Raw genomic sequence first — 20,005 nt, 5'->3', positions numbered from 1 at the left:
GTTTTATTATTTTCACACAGGCACACGTATGATAGAAGAACGGAATAATGTTACTGTGATAAAAGCTATGCAACACTCGGTAATGGTCCAACACTACATATTAAGTACAGTAGTAATTAGTCATAAACAATTTGTTATAACCATTATTCGTCTTTCACGTTAATTTTTAACTGTTTCGATCTCAAATTCAAACATTTTTTTAATTTTTGTAGCTCACATTTACCTCCACTCTGTGCTATGTGTTTAATGAAGCGTTAATGCAACATTTTTATTATGTTTAATCAAAATAAGGTCACGTTATTTAATTGCACAATGATGATTCATGATTATAAAAATATAGGAGATTTGGTGTTCTCCGCCCGTGCTTCGCTTGCCTGAACTTTCAGCACTCAGTTATAAATTTCGAGTACGTGAAGTTTCGGTCACAACTCAGGATGCGTAAAAAATTCGGTCAGTATCTTAAACTCTGTAAACTATTTGAATGGGTAATAAAAATATTATTACAGATTTAACGTAGTAACAAATGTATCAACGTATTGAAAATGTATTTTTCATCATCAAATACAAGTAGTTTACATAAACACAGTAAAATATATATATGCAGTATGAAATAAAGAGGTCACATAACCTCAGACTGTTTGACAATTTAGTAAACCCTTAAGCCTAAATGATTTGGCTAGGTGGTTAAGGCACTCGACTCGTAATCCGAGAGTCGTGGGTTCGAATCCCCGTCATATCAAAAATGCTCGCCCTTTCAGCCGTGGGGGCATTATAATGTGACGGCGAATCCCACTATTCATTAGTCAAAGAGTAGCCCAAGAGTTAGCAGTGAGTGGTGATGACTAGCTGCCTTCCTTCTGATCTCACACTACTAATTTAGGGTTGGAATAAGATATATTCTGCCAATTGAGCGTGATTCATTAGAATTGATAAGAAATTTGCTTGGAGGAAAAGTTGTTGCCCAGCCCACGATGGTTAGCAAGCCGATCACTGTTTCATTTAAGGATAATGTTGTTGAGGAAAATCCACAGTGTTTCCCTCATGTGCTGTGACTTTAGCTCAGGCAAAGAAATTAGGCTAAAAAAGATGATAGACAGGTGTTCAAATGAAGACATTATAGAATTGTCTCAGACATTTTTTTTTATCTGACAAGAATCTCGTGAATATTGTTCTACTGACAATTCCTTGGTAAGTGACAATGATAAACATGAGGATATGGTTCACCTGGGGAAGTTCCATTTGCTGGAAGCAAACTGATCACTGAGCTAGAAAAGGATCTACAAATCTCTTCACTATTTAAGTATGCATCGAAAAAATGAACTGGAGAACGTTCCAAATGGTTATTTTTTCAAAAATCGTGTGGTTATAAGAAAGTGAAAACCTCCAATGTGTCAGCTTCAGAGGACTAGATTGTAATTTATCAAATTCTTGTTTCAAAAGTTTATCATTTTGAAATATTGAAAGTTTTCCATGAACTCCTCATGGGAGGCCATTTAGGTACGAACAAGACATGTGACAAACGGATGAGACATTTCTTTTGGCCAAAAGGTTAGGCAAGATGTCTCTCAGTTTGGTAAAACTTGTCATACATGTCAATTGGTCGGAACACCTAACTAGAAAATTCTGATTATTTCTTTGAAACCTATATCAACTTTTGAAGCACACCTCAGTTGTATGATTGTTGATTGTGTTAAGCCAATAAAAAGACATTTGTGTTCAAGCACTTTCACGTGCTATGTAATTTTATTAGCATCATGCTATTTGTATGGCTGGGTTATGTGCTTTCATGACTTTTGAAATTGTGCAATTCTTTGACAATGTATTTTAGTTAATGAATTGTTATCAAGGTATGTACATATATAATACCTTAGTTAAAAATGGTCTATAATTGTTTAAGTTTGATATATATTTAGAAATCTATGTGACTTATATTGTTAAAGGTGTATTGTGCAAGTCCCGCTTATTTTATTAATTTGTAGAATATTCTTGAGCGTATGAATCAACAACGTACGATTGCCAACTGTAATTTCTAGATACCTCGCCTTAAAGTTTATAAATCACACGCTAAGAGACAGTTTTAGAAGATTGTTTGGTCGCTACAGTCAGTATAGTATAAGCCTCGGAAGCTGTTACTGTGATTAACACTTATTAATCGAAAAACTACAGACATTTGACCAGAAACGTTTTAAGATTTCGAGCATTACGAACCTTTCAACTTTAGAGAAGAAACTTCGGGCGTTAGTATTTCTATGAGAACTTTATATTTTTTCGTTGGTGAAAAAACTTGCATGTGCTTCAAGCTAGCTAGCCGTCAAGTGTACCTGCGTATCAACATAGAATTAATTCGCTCTCTGTGAACTCCAATAAAAGATTCAATTTCCCACCAGATAGAATACTTAGTACTGTTTGTGAATTTGTAAAACTCTTAATATAAAATATTATAAATTGTATTGTTTTTCGTATATTAAAATATATTTATGTTAAGAAAGTAAATACTGTGTGTATCAGTCTTGTTGTCAAATATCATAAATATGATACACAACAACATTTAATTAATTTCTGAATTTGAAATAAGATTTTCTGGTCATTTGAAATCGTAACATGTAACGTACGTAACATAATAAATCGGAGATAAGATAAGTTCAAGATAAGTTTTAGTACCTAAGAAACAGGATTGCCCAGACTTAAACCATCTTTATGGATAAACTTTTGTTGTTTAAAATGAAGTTGGTCTTAGTTCTTATAACTTTTAAATAGAGAGACTAAAAGTGTACTGGGCATATGGATTAACGGATTAGGGTCATTAATGTAGAGATCAATTTTAATGTTACAAGCTTCATTAGCGAGAGCTTCAATGAAAAGTGACACAACAGCAAAGCTGGCATTTAGTTTGGTTTATTTTGAATTTCGTGCAAAGCTACTCGAGGGCTATCTGCGCTAGCCATCCCTTCTTTTCCAATGAAAATTCCCATCATCTCAGCAAGAACCTCTATCTCTACAATCCACTAAAGTTGGGAATTCTTCTAAAAATTTAGCTCCTGTGGTCCGAGATCTTCAGACAGTCATAATAAAACTTCGTCAAAATTATCAAGATATTTCTACCATTTTGTAAAAAAAAAACAAACAAACAAACCTAGTCGTGTTACGTCACAACCTAGTCGTGTTACGTCACAACCTAGTTGTATTATGTTTGGTTGTTGGAGTTTGAAAGAAAAGGAGTCAACAGCCAATGCGTTCGTGTCCAGATATGGACGTAGTTTCACCAGATCACCCAATATTGTTGATTTGGCCACTGATCAAAGGGATGGTCTAGTTATGGGGGAATTTAGATCTTGGTGTGTCTGTTGGTTCTGTGTCTTTGACAAACGACGATGTTAATCCCAGACCCATAAGTACTGTACGTGATACTGGGGTGACAAATTCATTGTTGTTAGAAAGTGAATTGCCTTTCAATTCACGTTCTACTACTGCTGAGTCTGTTATTACTCAGGATATTGAGAGTGGCTTTGTTAATGTTTCTTAACATAACATTTACTTAACATCAGACCTAGCTTCAGGACCAGTTGTGGTTGGAATAAGACATATTCTGCCAATTAAGCGTGATTCATTAGTATTGAGAAGGAATTTGTTTATTATGTTACGTATAATAATTTATCTCGAACGAGTCTCCCTTTTATTATGTTACGTAACTTACGTTATATATCATGATTTCAAATGACCAAAACATTTTTCAGTTTGAAAATTAATTAAATGTTAATATGTGTTAAATTTATGATATTTGCCAACAAAATTTATGCACACAGTTTTTTATTAACATAAATATTTTTAATATACAAACAACAATACAATTTATAATAACAGTTATTACAAACGGTGCCACCCCCCCTAGTACAGCGGTAAGTCTACGGATTTACAACGCTAAAATAAGGGATTCGATTGCCCTCTGTGGGCTCAGCAGATAGTCCGATGTGGCTTTGCAATAAGAAAACACACATACAAACGGTGGTTTATATACTATAGTTTTAGATACTCCCAAACAGTATTGAATATTCTATCTGGTCTGGAACTGGATCTTTTATGGACGTTAATGGAGGGCGAATTAATACTTTATACAGATACACTTCTCTGATAGTTTGAAACACACGTAATTTTTGTCAATGATGATAATACCTAATCTCTTCGTAGAAATACTAATATCCGAAGTTAATTCTCTAAAGTTGAAAGGTTCGCGACCCGGCATGGCCAGGTGGTAAAGGCACTCGTAATCCGAGGGTTGTGGGTTCGCATACCCATCACACCAAATATGCTTGCCCTTACACCCATGGGGGTGTTATAATGTTACGGTCAATCCCACTATTCGTTGGTAAAACAGTAGCCCAAGAGTTGGTGGTGGGTGGTGATGACCAGCTGCTTTCCCTCTAGTCTTACACTGCTAAATTTAGGACGGCTAGCGCAGATAGTCCTCATGTAGCTTTGCGCGAAATTAAAAAAAACAAACGAAGAAGAACACTGACACGGACCTCTACATCCACTGGATTTTCGCTCATTTAACCAAACGAAAATTAAATACTTAAAAAAAAAACTAATAGAAATAACTTCGAAACTCTGCTCAACTGATCATATAAAGCATCCATTCATTCACACGAATAAATTTCTCGTGAAACTCAATTCACAAACACCCTTACTACTAATGAACCAATCACCAACGAAACATTCCACCATAGTTTCCCAATTATCCCTGAAGAATAGTTCACACTTGAACAAAATCTGTCGTTAAACAAACAACTGCTTTCGGATTCAAATTCACTGAAAATATTTAATCATTGCTAAATAAAAATGATGTGATGTAACTGTCCAAAATTGTAAGTCGGAGAAACCGGAAGAAAATTAGAAACCATATTCACTAAAAATAATAATAAAAAACCCGCCCATGTTCACCACTATTGTAACAAAAAACATAGTATACATCTGTCAAAAACACTGTAATCTTAAACAGGGAACCAACGTCAACATAGGAAGTACTAAGGAAGCAGTCCCGATTGAACAAACCAGCTATACTATAAACTAACACCCTGGGGTGCCAGACTTGCCTTTACGAAGCTGGTTATGTGACCTCCTTGTTTTCATAATGTATATGTATATTCATGTTATATACCAACTACTTGTATCTGGTGATCGAAAGACTTGTCGAAACATTTGTAATTATGTTAAACTTGTAAATAAATAAAGTTTAATGTATTATCCATTCATACTATGTTGAAACTTATTACCTCTAAATGTGTTTCATGTCACCAAAACCAAGAACCTTAGATTTTGATTAGAGCTCTAAACATGTAACGACCTATCACTTAACAGTGGCTTACCACTAAGTTTAAAGGCTTAAAACAGTAAACTCGGGTTTCGATACCCGTGGTGTCCAGAGCACTAATAGCCAAATATTCAGAGTTATGCTTAACAACACACTAAACCTAAATGTTAGGTCAAGTTTAAGAGTAGACGAAATTTTTGTTGCATTTACGAGTACCTGAAATTTCCTGCAGGTGCTATTTTGTACGTTATTTTGAAATGCCTGTGAAGTCTGGAAATGATTAATTATTGGTAGATCTTTGAGAAAAACAAAGCTGACGAATGAATTATTTTAAAGTATATTTTTATAAAATGTTACGGCATTTTTGATCTACTAATTGACACAACTAGTGAAATACTCGTTACGACATCTTCGATCTACGTACTGACACAACTAGGAATGTAGTAGTTAGGACATCTTTGATCTACGTACTGACACAACTAGTGATGTAGTCGTTACGACATCTTCGATCTACATACTCACACAAGTAATGATGTAGTCGTTACGACATCTTCGATCTACGTACTGACACACTAGTGATGTAGTCGTTAACACATCTTCGATGTACGTACTGACACAGACATAATTACGCAAAGTGGGTTTCACAACTTAAGGATTTTGTTACCCAATAACTTATTACTTTTGATAAAATCAGGTTTTTCCTTTCAACGCAGAAAACTCTTTTGCTAACACAATCTTTAATTGTATTCTGTATTCCCAGCCAGTTCCTTAAGGGATCCAACACTACATCATAACTCAGCCCGGGGCAAGTAGAAATATAGATTAATTCTGACAATGTGTACTTTGCAGTATGAAAGTGTAGTAGTAGTTGTAGTTTTGAATTAAGCACAAAGCTACACAATGGGCTATCTGTGCTCTGCCCACCACGGGTATCGAAACCCGAATTTTAGCGTTGTAAGTCCGCAGACATACCGCTGAGCCACTGGGGGGCGTGTGAAAGTGACGTAAGAATCAATGAAACATATTTGTAAAAGGAACAGCCTCCCACAAACTTACTTACCAAGGAAACCTCGTGACTAGTGTATGTCTAGCCTTCCAAGGCTCATAAACAACTGCTTCTGAATTATATAACGAAAATCGCAAAAAAACTCGCATGTTATCAGCGAAGAAGTAACTAGCTTCACTCGCATGTTATCAGCGAAGAACTAACTAGCTTCACTCGCATGTTATCAGCGATGAACTAACTAGCTTCACTCGCATGTTATCAGCGATGAACTAACTAGCTTCAGTCGCATGTTATCAGCGATGAACTAACTAGATTCTAGTTAAAAGAATTATGTCTCGAATTTAATCCGCTCATCGTGAACCCTCGACAAGATATTAATGAAGTTCTCGATCAAATAGAAGACTCAACACTGTTTATAAGTTTGTAAAACTTTTGTAAATAAATTATTATCTACGTTAATAACTATTCTTAATAACCGTTATTATAAATTGTATTATTGTTTGTATATTAAAATATATTTGTATTAAGATAGAAGATTGTGTGTATTAATCTTGTTGGCAAACATCGTAAATTTGATCCGTATTGACATTTAATTAATTTCAACACTTAAATTACAATTCAACTCAGTTTTAGCCCATTTGAAATCGTAATGCGTAACAAGTTCTATGGCAATATCAATCAACACCAACACAACACTTCTGTAGCAGTACCTGTCAAGATCAACACAACACTTCTGTAGCACTACCAGTCAAGATCAACACAACACTTCTGTAGCAGTACCAATCAACACCAACACAACACGTCTGTAGCACTACCAGTCAACAACAACACAACACGTCTGTAGCAGTTCCAGTCAAGATCAACACAACACTTCTGTAGCACTACCTTCCAACACCAATATTAGCTTTGGTAGATAGATTCTGAATGCTCGAGAGTGTTAGAATATGGCTTTTGAAAAAACAAATAAAAATTGGCATTTTTTTTGCAATAAAGTAACATAAAACATTAATTCAGTCCCCAAAAAATAGCTCTTAAATTTTAATATTCATATTGGGATTGAAATTCTCACACTTCCACAATCAAATTTACTTTGGTACTTTATGAGATAGATAAGAAAATACTGGTTAATGTGGTAGTTAGTAGATCGCTCATTTCCCAATCTGCAGCTCATGGGTTCGAATCTTATCACCGATCATACTCCTCCATCTGACTATATAACTAGAGTAGCCCAAGGTTTGCTCGGGGTGTGTGGAGAAGCTGAGTTCCTTCTAGTTTATCACTTTTAAATTAGAGACAGATTTGCATTAAATTCGACAAACAAGCTTCAAAACACTTGGGTTGTGAGTTACAAGGACCAAGAATTCGAATATTCATGGTTTGAGACTCGTTGCAAAAAAAAAGTTCTTTCTTCATTCTGGGAGCGTTTGTAAAAGTGGCTGTCAAATACTGCTATTTGATTAAGCAAGAACACCCAAACGTTGATGATGGTCATTAATTAAATAACTAGGATAGTTAGGTGCATAGTTTTGAGCGAGATTATAAAATAACTCACCACGTGTCTAGAAATGTCAGTATTCCAAAAGTTTACTGTGGCGAGGCTGTAGTTTGATCGTCACAATTTTTCAAAATGTTTTATTATTATTATTATCACTCTCCTTGTAAAATTGATACTATTAGCAGCAGACAACCTCCATTCCTGGAACCACATATCAGTTTGTTATGTTACTATTTTCAGTTGATAATTTTTTTAATGCCCTCCGTTAAGCTTGAGGGCTTATAACACTAAAAATCGGGTTTTGATACCAGCACGGAACACGACACAGATGATAAAAACAAAAGTAACGAATGGTTAATTTCTTTTATCGTAGTACGTCTAACAATGTTTTTTTTTTCATGGATGTGGCTGTTTTTTCCCAATGTACGTGTTTCTATAAACTTAGTACGTTATACACAATTCGAAGAACGTAATGATTCTTTATCATTACAAAGTTTTTCTTTCATTCGAACACGCCCAGCATGGCCAGGTGTGTTAAGGCATTCGACTCGTAATCTGAGAGTCGCGGATTCGAATCTCGATTGCACCAAACATGCTCGCCCTTTCAGTCGTGGGGGCGTTATATGTGACAGTCAATCCCACTATTCGTTGGTAAAAGAGTAGCCCAAGAGATGGCGGTACGTGGTGATGACTAGCTGCCTTCCCTCTAGTCTTACACTGTTAAATTAGGGACGACTAGCGCAGATGGCCATCGTGTAGCTTTGCGTGAAATTCAAAAACAAACAAGCATTCGAACAGCACTTACCTAAACTAACGTACTTAACCAGTTGAAGCCTTACCTTTCGTTTTATAGGCTGACGTAAGTTGAGACAAGTGACTTCACAGAGGGCGTCCGTTATGCCTAACAAACAATCGTCACAATAGCAGAAGCTATCTTTCTGTTCCAAGTACCCAGCCATTAAATTAGCTAAGAACTCAACTTTTCCAGTAGGTTGAAACTGTTCACGAGTTTTTAAGTTTGAACGATGTTTCTCTACTCGGTCGAACGTCACGAGATTCCAAGTGTGCACCAATTAAAACCAACATACCGGACTATTCGTTGCTCTTGACTAAAACGTCAAGAGAAACTATTCACGTTGTTTCTTATGGAAAATTTTTCAATTTGTTATTATGGAATAATGTGCGAAATATAATACTACAATAGTATAGCGTAAGAAAAGATGCAACACCGACTTAATCTGTCAATCATAGAGTAAGAAGAACATTCCGAACCAGACATTAAAAAAAAAGGAATTCTGTGATAAAATATCGAACAGAACACATTAACTATTGTGAACCAAACAGTGGCTGACGTTCCATAATAAACTCGGGTACGTCCGTGTCGACTGTAACTGTTTATTAAATCGGGTCTGTTAAATCCGACCTTATCTACATAGTAAATTAAATCGTAAAGAGAAGTTTCGCAGAACACTTAGCAGCGTCTTTACATGTGTTTGTTATTGCTTCTGTGGTACACTCCGATAAAAAGAATGACTAGAACTTTCTTCAGATAGAAACTGAAAATTAATCTGTAATGATCCTGTTAGAATAACAAATAAACTTTGTTTCCGGATGTCGTAACGCAGAAGTGAAACGCAACTGATATGTTCAGATTTTAAAATACAGTTCAACCTCAGTAGCAATGGAAACCATCCGGATAACGATCCGTTAGTTAATAAATATAATAACCTAATAGATGAAGGTGAGCTCCAGATATAACTGCTCAGATTAACGCTAGTCTCCAAGACCATATCAGGTGTCCAAAGTCCGACAAAAACGCGTGCTGATGCGATTCACACATAGTTCCAACTATCCGTTTCAGAAAAGCTGGCTTAACTTGATCATCTAGTAGGAGTTCCAGTTACTGTTTTGTTCGTTCGGGCTTTGAAAAGACTCGCGTAATCTACTGGGCTGTTTGCTGATCTACAGCTGTGTAGTTGTCGCCAAGGGCCGGAAGGTCCGGGACTCACGCCCACATGGGATTTCTTGCTGTACTGGTAGAAGACAAAAATAGCAGTCTCAGAAACCTCGAGCAGTGCTGACAGGGGTGTGGGTAACGTTATTTATCATGAAGTCTTTTTGTTTTTCATGTTCCTCACAATGGTTCTTTAGGTTTATTAATTCAAGTGTGAATACGAAAAAAACCCTCACTAAACCAAGCCTTACATTACCCGTATAATTAGTATCGTTACGATAACCTGAAGAAAGACAGAGACTAGAATGATAGAAAAAACAACAGCAACAAAGTATACAGTTTTAACGTGAATATGTGTTTTTACTGTTTTACACTTAATGAATTGCCGATGGTCGAGTGCAAGTGACCCAAGAGGGGAAAGATGTTCCCTCCTATTCATTGAGAAAGGAATTTTGGTGAAATAGTATAGAAATGTATTATAACGTGCACTTTAAAATACAAACTGTCACATTATACATATGTTTGTATATACAAATGTTGAATATGATATTTCACAACTGTTGTGAAGTATTATAACTTGGTTATCCATGTTGCCGCGCCCAGTCATACTCTACCTGACAACAGTGCATCTTTACAATAGTCGTGCTAGGTAGTTTCCATTATAAACGGTTTGTAGTTCGATTGTCGTATCTAAATCACACCACTCCTCCCTGCTTTTTTTTTTTTTTTATAATTTACCCAGTGTACGAGGTCGACTTTTCCCTAGCGTTTGTTTTAAACAGTCCAAACATATAGAAACCCGGTGACTTGACTGTTACGTCTTTTTTACGTTTCAATACCCAACTGCTTGACGTATGTGTCACTTAAACGAACACGTCATAGAATAAACGTGTCTACACATAACTTTCACCACTTTTCCAAACACAAATCCTTCGTTGTAATGTTGGGAATTGTTGTCTGGGTCACGTGGACAGTGCTTGCCACTGAACTTTGTCTTCGTGGATTCTCACCTGTTAAAAGGCGCCACAATTTGTTTACCACGCTGGGGTACGAATTCTTTATATCTTGTCCTAGATGTTCCTGATGCCAGGTTGATTCGTATTTCGTGTTTGTTTGTTTATATATATAATTATGTTAAAAACAGGAAATATCCAAATCTATCAAATTCTAAATCCACAAATTAAACACACCTTTGTCACTTCAGTGTATCAATATCATTGTTTATTTTGTTTTTGCGACCTCATAAGCGACCAATTTACGATGCCAGTACACTATGCCAAGGCCCAGCATGGCCAGGTGATTAAAACACTCGACTCGTAATCTGAAGGTCGCGGGTTCGAATCTCCGTTACACCAAACATGTTCGCCCCTTTTACCCGTGGGGACGTAATAATGTGATGGTCAATCCCACTATTCGTTGGTAAAAGAGTAGCCCAAGAGTTGGCGGTGAGTGGTAATGACTAGCAGCCATCCCTCTAGTCTTACACTGCAAAATTAGGAACGGCTAGCGCAGATAGCTCTTGAGTAGCTTTGTGCGAAATTCAAAACAAACCAAACCACTGTGCCAAACAATTACAAAATGTAGTTCTGATACACGTTATATGAATATATGTACATACATCAGATCATTCCATAAGTAATTTTCGAAAATTTAATACAGAAAGTGCATCATCATTTCTGTCTTTGTAGAAGGCTTTAATGACTAAAATATGTCGTAGGACGTGTATAAAAATGTTTAGACAAATAAAAGAAACTAACCCAACTCCACTTTTTCAGACCATTTATCAAATAAACCCTTATGAAGATGGATGTGTCTGAGGAGCATATTAGGTATATAATGCTTTATGAGTTTTAAAAAAGCAATAGTGCAGCAGAAAGTACAATAAACTTTCAAGATGTTTATGGTGCGGAGTCTCTCAATAAAAGTAAACTCCGAACGTAGTTTCAGAAGTTTAGATCAGGTGACTACAGCTTAAGTTTAATGATGATTTGCTGCTGGATGCACTTGATGAAGATTGTGCTGTAACAGTTGAAGAACTAGTACAGAAGCTTAATTCAACCCATTCAACAGTTCACCGTCATCTGCAACAGCTTGGAAAGGTGCAAAACTTGGAAAAAGGATCCCCATGATTTGACAGAAGCCAACCATAGAGAAAGAGTGGACATTTGCAGTTCTCTGCACTCTCGTGAACATAACTCACCTTTTTGGGACAGATTAGTGATTGGAAATGAAAAATGAATATCTTATAAAAATGTTAAGCGCCGCAGACAATAGCTCAGTGCAGGTAAACTGACTGAAGCACAGCCCAAAATGGACCTTCATCCTAGAAAAGGCTTGTAAAATATGTCCATTTAGTGGCAGCAACGATAACATCAGACTTCTATTGTCAACAGTTAGCACACTTGAATGTTGCACGGAAAGAAAAGGGACCTGATCAATAGTAAAGGTCTTGTGTTACACCAGGATAATGCACGACTCCATACAGCAAGGATCACATGTGCAAAGACTGAAGAGCTAGACTGGTAAAAACGTCCACGTCCTCTTTATTCCTCAGACCTTGCCCCACCTGATTATCATCTCTTCTGAAGTTTGGAGAACTATCTTGATGGAAAAGAACTTGGACCACATGAAGATGTCAAAACTACCCTCTACATTCATTTCCTACAAATCTCAAGAATTTTATAGAAGAGACATTCAGAAGCTTGTGAACCGTTGGCAGGAAGTAAGTAATAAAAATAGAACATACATTATTGATTAAGTAACATTAAAAGTGTTTGAAATCCTTTCTCTTTTCCTGAACCTACAATCGGATATTACTTAAGGGATGACCTGATATATATAGTAGTAGTACCCGGAACTGCAGAACATGAAAAGTGATGATAAAAATAGGAGTGTTTGCCGGTCCCTTCCACAATTATGAGTTGTACCACATAAACCGTTCGTTCTGTGTAAGGGTACCCATGCTATGGCATTAAACATCTCTTTCATTTGGCATCGGCTACATGTATTTTGCCATTAACCTCCTCTCTCACTTGGGCCCTGATTCACAGCTTTAAGGCATTAAAACTTAAATAGCTGCCAGAATGTAATCGGACGAAAGTTTACTTGTTCATTTAAATTTGATATTTCTTTGGGGGGGCACTCAAGTTTCTCCACCAACTGATTCAGCTAGTTTCTCACAACAACTTGTGTCATCAGAAATATATAGTTAAAAAACAAACAAACTCATTGCTAGGAATCAAGAGAGAGGATAAGAATAAAGTAAAACTATTGATTATCCTGCATCGTCTACATTACCACGTGATAAACCTGACAGTTGATTTACTTAGAACAAGTCAAGATAATCTGGATATTTCGTTATCTTTATTCGGTCATGCATAAATGTATATACTATACATAGTGTACAGATCCTGTCAGGATCAAAAACTAGCTACAGATTCAAAACGCTATTTATTTTCCTTTACAGTCTTGTTGTCCAGAAATTAATTGCTAACATTTTTTGTTACATTTTTAGAAAACCTCTGCAAACTGACTCCAGTCTACACGGTACCAAGTATATGGATAAGATACCTAGACTGTAGTCTACACGGTACCAAGTATATGGTTAAGACAACTAGACTATAGTCTACATGAAAATACGAATATCATCAGGACAACTAGACTGTAGTCTACATGGTAGTACGCATATGGTTGTACAACTAGACTATAGTCTATGGTAGTACGTATATGGTTGTACAACTATACTGTAGTCTACATGGTAGTAATTATATGATTAGGACAACTAGGCTGTAGTCTATCTACATGGTAGTAAATATATGGTTGGGATAACTATACTATAGTATACGTGGTGTAAGTATATGGTTAGGACAACTAGATTGTAGACTACATGGCTCTATGCGGACAGGACAATAGACTACGTGATTATACATGGTTAGAAAAACTAAACAGGACAAGAAGACTCCATTCTATGTCTCTTCATACAGACAGGGCAGCTAGATGTAAGTCTACATGGGAGTGTATGGTTAGAACAACTAGACTGTAGTGTAGGTGATAGTTTATGGTTAGAGAAGCTAAACATTAGTCTAAACGGTAATGTATTATTAGGAGAACTAGGATGAAGTCTAGAGGATAACAAATATATCGTTAGTATAACTAAACTGTAATCCACTTGTCAGTACATGTTTAAAATAATTTAACTGCACTCAGTATGATAGTATACGGATAACAAATTGGCTTTGGTCTATATGGTTGTGTACGGATATTCACCCAGAAGTATAATAATGACACGTTAATTTATACATATACACAACTGAAACCATTCAGTCTAGCTATCTGAATGATACGTTAATTTAAACATCTAAAGTACTCAAACACTTGAAGCTATCTTTGTGTGTTTAGAGCTATCCAAGGTAGAGTAGAATGATGACACGTTTGTTTAAACATATACAAAACTGAAACACTTGAAGCTATCTTTGTGTGTTTAGAGCTATCCAAGGTAGAGTAGAATGATGACACGTTTGTTTAAACATATACAAAACTGAAACACTTGAAACTAGCTTTGTGTGTTTAGAGTTAACCAAGGAAGAGTAGAATAACGACACGTTAGTTTAAACATACACACAACTGAGACACTTGAAACTAGCGTTGTGTGTTTAAAGTTAACCAAGGAAAGGTAGAATAATGACACATTAGATTAAACATATACACAACTGAGACACTTGAAACTAGCGTTGTGTGTTTAAAGTTAACCAAGGAAAAGTAGAATAATGACACATTAGATTAAACATATACACAACTGAGACACTTGAAACTAGCGTTGTGTGTTTAAAGTTAACCAAGGAAAAGCATAGAATAATGACACGTTAGTTTAAATATATACACAAATGAGACACATGAACCTAGTTTTGTGTGTTTAGGGTTAACCAAAATAGGGTAGAATAATGACACGTTAGTTTAAATATATACACAACTGAGACAGTTGAACCTAGCTTTATGTGTTCAGAGTTAACGAAGGTATGGTAGAATAATTAGACGTTAGTTTGAAGCATGTACACAACTGCGACATTTGGACACTGTAAAGTGTAGTTTACATTGTGGTATAAAGCTTGGATAACTAGATTGTAGACTATATGTATATTGACAGGACAACTAGACTGTATTATACATTGCTGTACACGGACAGTTACTGTAGATTAGAATAATGACACGTTATTAGAAATCACATAAATAATCGAGACACTTAGAAGTAGCTTTATGTGTTTAGAGTTAGTCACAATATAATGAAATAACCACATATTAGCTTAAGGCATGCGTTCAAACGTTTTTTTTATTTAGTGTTACATGTTTTTGAAGGTTCATCATTATAAAGTAGCATGTTAAAATGTTGGTTCAAATCCTGTAACCGACTGAAATACTTGAACGTAACTGTTAAAGTTTTGTGTGTCACAAGCGGATGGGATTCCAAGCCATCGCAGGTTCAGCCCCAATTTATATATATCTATTTAACAGCAAGGTATAGTAAGGAACATTTTGACGAAGTTCATTGCTGAAGGACACAGTGACCTTCTAACCAACAGCTCTTGGACTAAAAGTTGAAAGCCTATGAAGAGCTAATATTTTTGTTTTTGTGTCCAGAACTTCGCCCAAAGCTACACAAGGTCTGTCTATCAAATTATGGATTGACACACTAGAGAGAAGACAGCTACTCAACAGTACCCTCCGCCAACTTCGGTGTATCTCCTTTCTGATCGAAAACTGAGATTTATCGCCGCTCGTGTAGAGCGCCTATGGTCTAAAAGTGCGGAATGTATTTTTTCGGCAACGGGTTGTGAAACAGGAAGGTTGTATAACTTAACTAAGTGCTGGAAAACAGTATAATACTGACCAGCGGGGCAACAGGATAATACTGACCAGCATGAAGTAGTGTAATCCTGACCAGCGAGTGAATAGTGTAATACAAACCAGCAGGAAACAGTGTAATACTGATCAGCAGGAAATAGTGTAATCCTGAACAGCGGTGAATAGTATAAAACTGAACAGCGGGAAAAAGTGTAATACTGACCAGCGGACAAACAGTGTAATGTCATGTTCACAGTGTATTTTCGCTATCTGTTAACAGAACCCAGTTCTTTCAGCACTTTTAAAATCCGTTATGTTGTCGGTAGAATAAAAGTTTGCAAAAAAACAAACAACTCTTGTTACACTAAATGTAAATTTACCGCTATTATAAAGGCGTTAAGCTGTATTTCCAGTAATAATAGATGTAGAATGGACTTCGTTTTGTAGGGTTTATTTTAGGTTTTTTTTTCTACTAGTTATCGATATTTAGTTTTGTAGATAAAAGAAATAAAGGAAGTATTTTTTTTTACTTTATTCAAAAAACACGTGGGTACTACGGTTCTTAAAACATTAATATTTATACTGACAATTAGGCAACACGTGGGTACTACGGTTCTTAAAACATTAATATTTATACTGACAATTAGGCAACACGTGGGTACTACGGTTCTTAAAACATTAATATTTGTACTGACAATTAGGTAACACGAGGGTACTACGGTTCTTAAAACATTAATATTTATACTGACAATTAGGCAACACGTGGGTACTACGGTTCTTAAAACATTAATATTTGTACTGACAATTAGGCAACACGTGGGTACTACGGTTCTTAAAACATTAATATTTGTACTGACAATTAGGCAACACGTGGGTACTACGGTTCTTAAAACATTAATATTTATACTGACAATTAGGCAACACGTGGGTACTACGGTTCTTAAAACATTAATATTTGTACTGACAATTAGGCAACACGTGGGTACTACGGTTCTTAAAACATTAATATTTATACTGACAATTAGGCAACACGTGGGTACTACGGTTCTTAAAACATTAATATTTGTACTGACAATTAGGCAACACGTGGGTACTACGGTTCTTAAAACATTAATATTTGTATTGACAATTAGGCAACACGTGGGTACTACGGTTCTTAAAACATTAATATTTGTACTGACAATTAGGCAACACGTGGGTACTACGGTTCTTAAAACATTAATATTTGTACTGACAATTAGGCAACACGTGGGTACTACGGTTCTTAAAACATTAATATTTGTACTGACAATTAGGCAACACGTGGGTACTACGGTTCTTAAAACATTAATATTTGTACTGACAATTAGGCAACACGTGGGTACTACGGTTCTTAAAACATTAATATTTGTACTGACAATTAGGCAACACGTGGGTACTACGGTTCTTAAAACATTAATATTTGTATTGACAATTAGGCAACACGTGGGTACTACGGTTCTTAAAACATTAATATTTGTACTGACAATTAGGCAACACGTGGGTACTACGGTTCTTAAAACATTAATATTTGTACTGACAATTAGGCAACACGTGGGTACTACGGTTCTTTAAACATTAATATTTGTACTGACAATTAGGCATCACGTGGGTACTACGGTTCTTAAAACATTAATATTTGTACTGACAATTAGGCAACACGTGGGTACTACGGTTCTTAAAACATTAATATTTGTACTGACAATTAGGCAACACATTTTCTTCTCTTGTCTAACTTTAAATTAGGGCACAAGCATTTCTGTATATCAACCAACATGAACGCTGACATTAACAGTCGAATCAACTTTTAAGGAAGTTATATATGACCTGTGTTTACTTTACTGTAATTACCCACATGAAGTTTAGCAGGACTTTATTATCAAACAACAATGGAAGAAATCCTCTTCCTCTTGCATTGACGTCAATGATGACGTCAAAGTGGACCTCGAAACATGAGGCTCACGAGTAACAGGCTCACGAGCAACGCAGCACGAGCTCGAACCATCTACAAAATATTTGTCAAGTAACGCCTTGGCCAGTTAGTTTCCCCTACACCTTTTGTAAAGACAACAAAAACTGTCTTATAATTAAAAGATCTGGCCACTATATATATATATATATATCACTTACAGTATTATTTTGACAACGATATATTATACACTGACCAGCAGCAAACAGTGTAATACTAACTAGCAGAAAACTATACAGCATAAGCATGTCAAAATTAGTTAATACACGCTAGTATAATATATATATAAACTGGCTTGTTTAGTGCAAGTTTCAAAAGATTGTTTGCGGTATGTAAGGGTGTATCAGTGTTGTCTTTTGGAAAATCCACGGAATGTGTTTTGCAGAAAACATTAACCGTAACCGATTTTCTAGAAAACAAAACAGTTACGGATAACAAACAGATGACACATATAACAGAGAAGCCGGCAACCAGTAGTTCAGTTTCGCTCGTAAAGTAAAGCACGTTGTGGATAACATTACGACCGCGCGGCATGACAAAAAGAACATACACAGTTCTAAATGTGTGTTGTTGTTTTTCGTAATTCATAAGAAAGAGCATCGATTTCACCTACCTCGGTCTCTGAGCGCTCACCAAAGTCGCTACTGGTCAGTTCCTCATCCCACGACAATGATGATAAGCTAGAACACGTGCTGCATGTGGATAGTCTACGTTTTGCCGACATGTATCTGGTTATGTCATCAAGAGAAGGATCTAGAAGAATATCGTTGCTCTGACAACTGTAATCACTGATGGTGATTACAGGCGTATTCTGTAAAACGTTCTCGCTACACTCCTCGCTGTCCACGTCCCTCGTTTTCCAACAACCCCACTTTGTTACTAGTGGCCATCGGTCAGGTGCATCCAAGTAACAGTCACCTCTGTTGAGAGATTTTTGAACAATGAAACTTTTGTCCAGTTTACAATTCTGGTATCCAGATTTTGATTCAATTTTTTCTGTCGTTGTATTCTGGGAGGTAGTGGTGGTGAGGGTGAGGTGAGAGAGATCACGTGGTTTCCAGTGACTGTAGTATTTGCTTGATGTTTTCTTACAGTGTGCTGACTCGGTGTCTTTCCTGAAACGATTATTTGGGTTCTTATGGACACGACAAAGTTCAACCTTTTGCTCGTGCATTTTGCCCTCTGTCTCTGTAGGGTTCAAGAGGAGCCTCACAGCTATCATTATATTTACAGATCTCTTCTTACTTCCTCGTTAACTGTTAGGTTGCCTTGGTCATGTATGTTAGGAAGAAACATGATCATTGCAACATGCGAAATTAAAACTATACTGGTGTCACGTGATAAGACATCGCGCCAAGAATATGTCATGAAGAACGGCGCACATTCAAGTTGAAAATAAAAAAACGAAAGCAATCTTTAATGAACCAAGAGTACAGCATCGACATAAAGCTGGCTTTGAGACACAAGACAAGACTTAAAATCATCACTTACTGACGAAAGTTGACGTACAAACAAACGTTCAGTTTAGGCTGAAGTTTAATCATCGGATTGACAGTAAACTTAACCACAAATCAAAAGTGTACCTTGTAGTGAGCTGCAAAATTTCGTATTTAGCATTCATCAGAAAACCATTCACTTTACAAACGACAGTTCACGTTCAGCACTCAACATAACGCCCAAAATGAAGCTAACTTTCAAGCACAAAGTGACGTTGAATATCCACAACTACGACCGAATGTCTGACTACCAACATCACGATAAAAAAATTTAAAAAAAATCACGTTTAACTTGCCGTAGTACAACACATCACTAATGTCTAAAATGGAATAACACACGAAGGTTTTGTTATATTTGCAATACGACGTTTAAGTAGACGCGAATACTTTAGCACAAAACAAAGGCTGCTTTTATAAGGAACGTAACACGGCTTAAACTCCACTAAACTCGTAGTACAGCTCGGCGATTAACGTTATTTATCCCGCAATATAACAGGATAAAGAAAAGCAAAGAAAGTTAACATGTTTGACTTAACATGTAGCACAAAACGTTGGTAAACACAAATTCAGGTACATCTTGTGAATAATAACTACATTATAAAGTTGAAAAATAAATACATTTATAACAACAATCATGATTACATCATGCGTTGAAATCTCACGTCAAGGTGTCGTTAACAAGGCGTTTTGAAACAACAAATTACGTCTTCTGAAGAAACTCGAAAGAACCAATACACAATCACGACTTGAGGAATTTCAAAGTCCGTTTTTCCTTGGTTTACAAAATAAACCGACTATTTAAATCTCATTTGACTAATAAGAAAAATCCCGTCACGAGAGTAGTTTTTGGGAGCAAAGCGCAACCTGCAGAGAAATTCTTATAACTAATAACTTAATGGCTAAATTAAGACCCTCGAGCAA

The 20,005-nt window shown here is 36.2% G+C and overlaps 1 pseudogene across 1 annotated transcript in view; it reads right to left on the bottom strand.

The window, feature by feature from the left end:
• LOC143226552 (inositol-trisphosphate 3-kinase A-like) overlaps positions 1-20,005 on the bottom strand; it is a 67,156-nt pseudogene extending 47,151 nt beyond the window's left edge. Inside the window, exon 1 of the transcript XR_013014668.1 lies at positions 18,202-20,005. The product of XR_013014668.1 is annotated as an inositol-trisphosphate 3-kinase A-like (transcript). The remainder of the gene's footprint in view (positions 1-18,201) is intronic.

This window comes from Tachypleus tridentatus, chromosome 9 (genome assembly GCF_004210375.1).
Source record: "Tachypleus tridentatus isolate NWPU-2018 chromosome 9, ASM421037v1, whole genome shotgun sequence".
NCBI classification, from domain to species: domain Eukaryota; kingdom Metazoa; phylum Arthropoda; class Merostomata; order Xiphosura; family Limulidae; genus Tachypleus; species Tachypleus tridentatus.
This window is presented reverse-complemented; position numbering and strand designations above follow the sequence as displayed.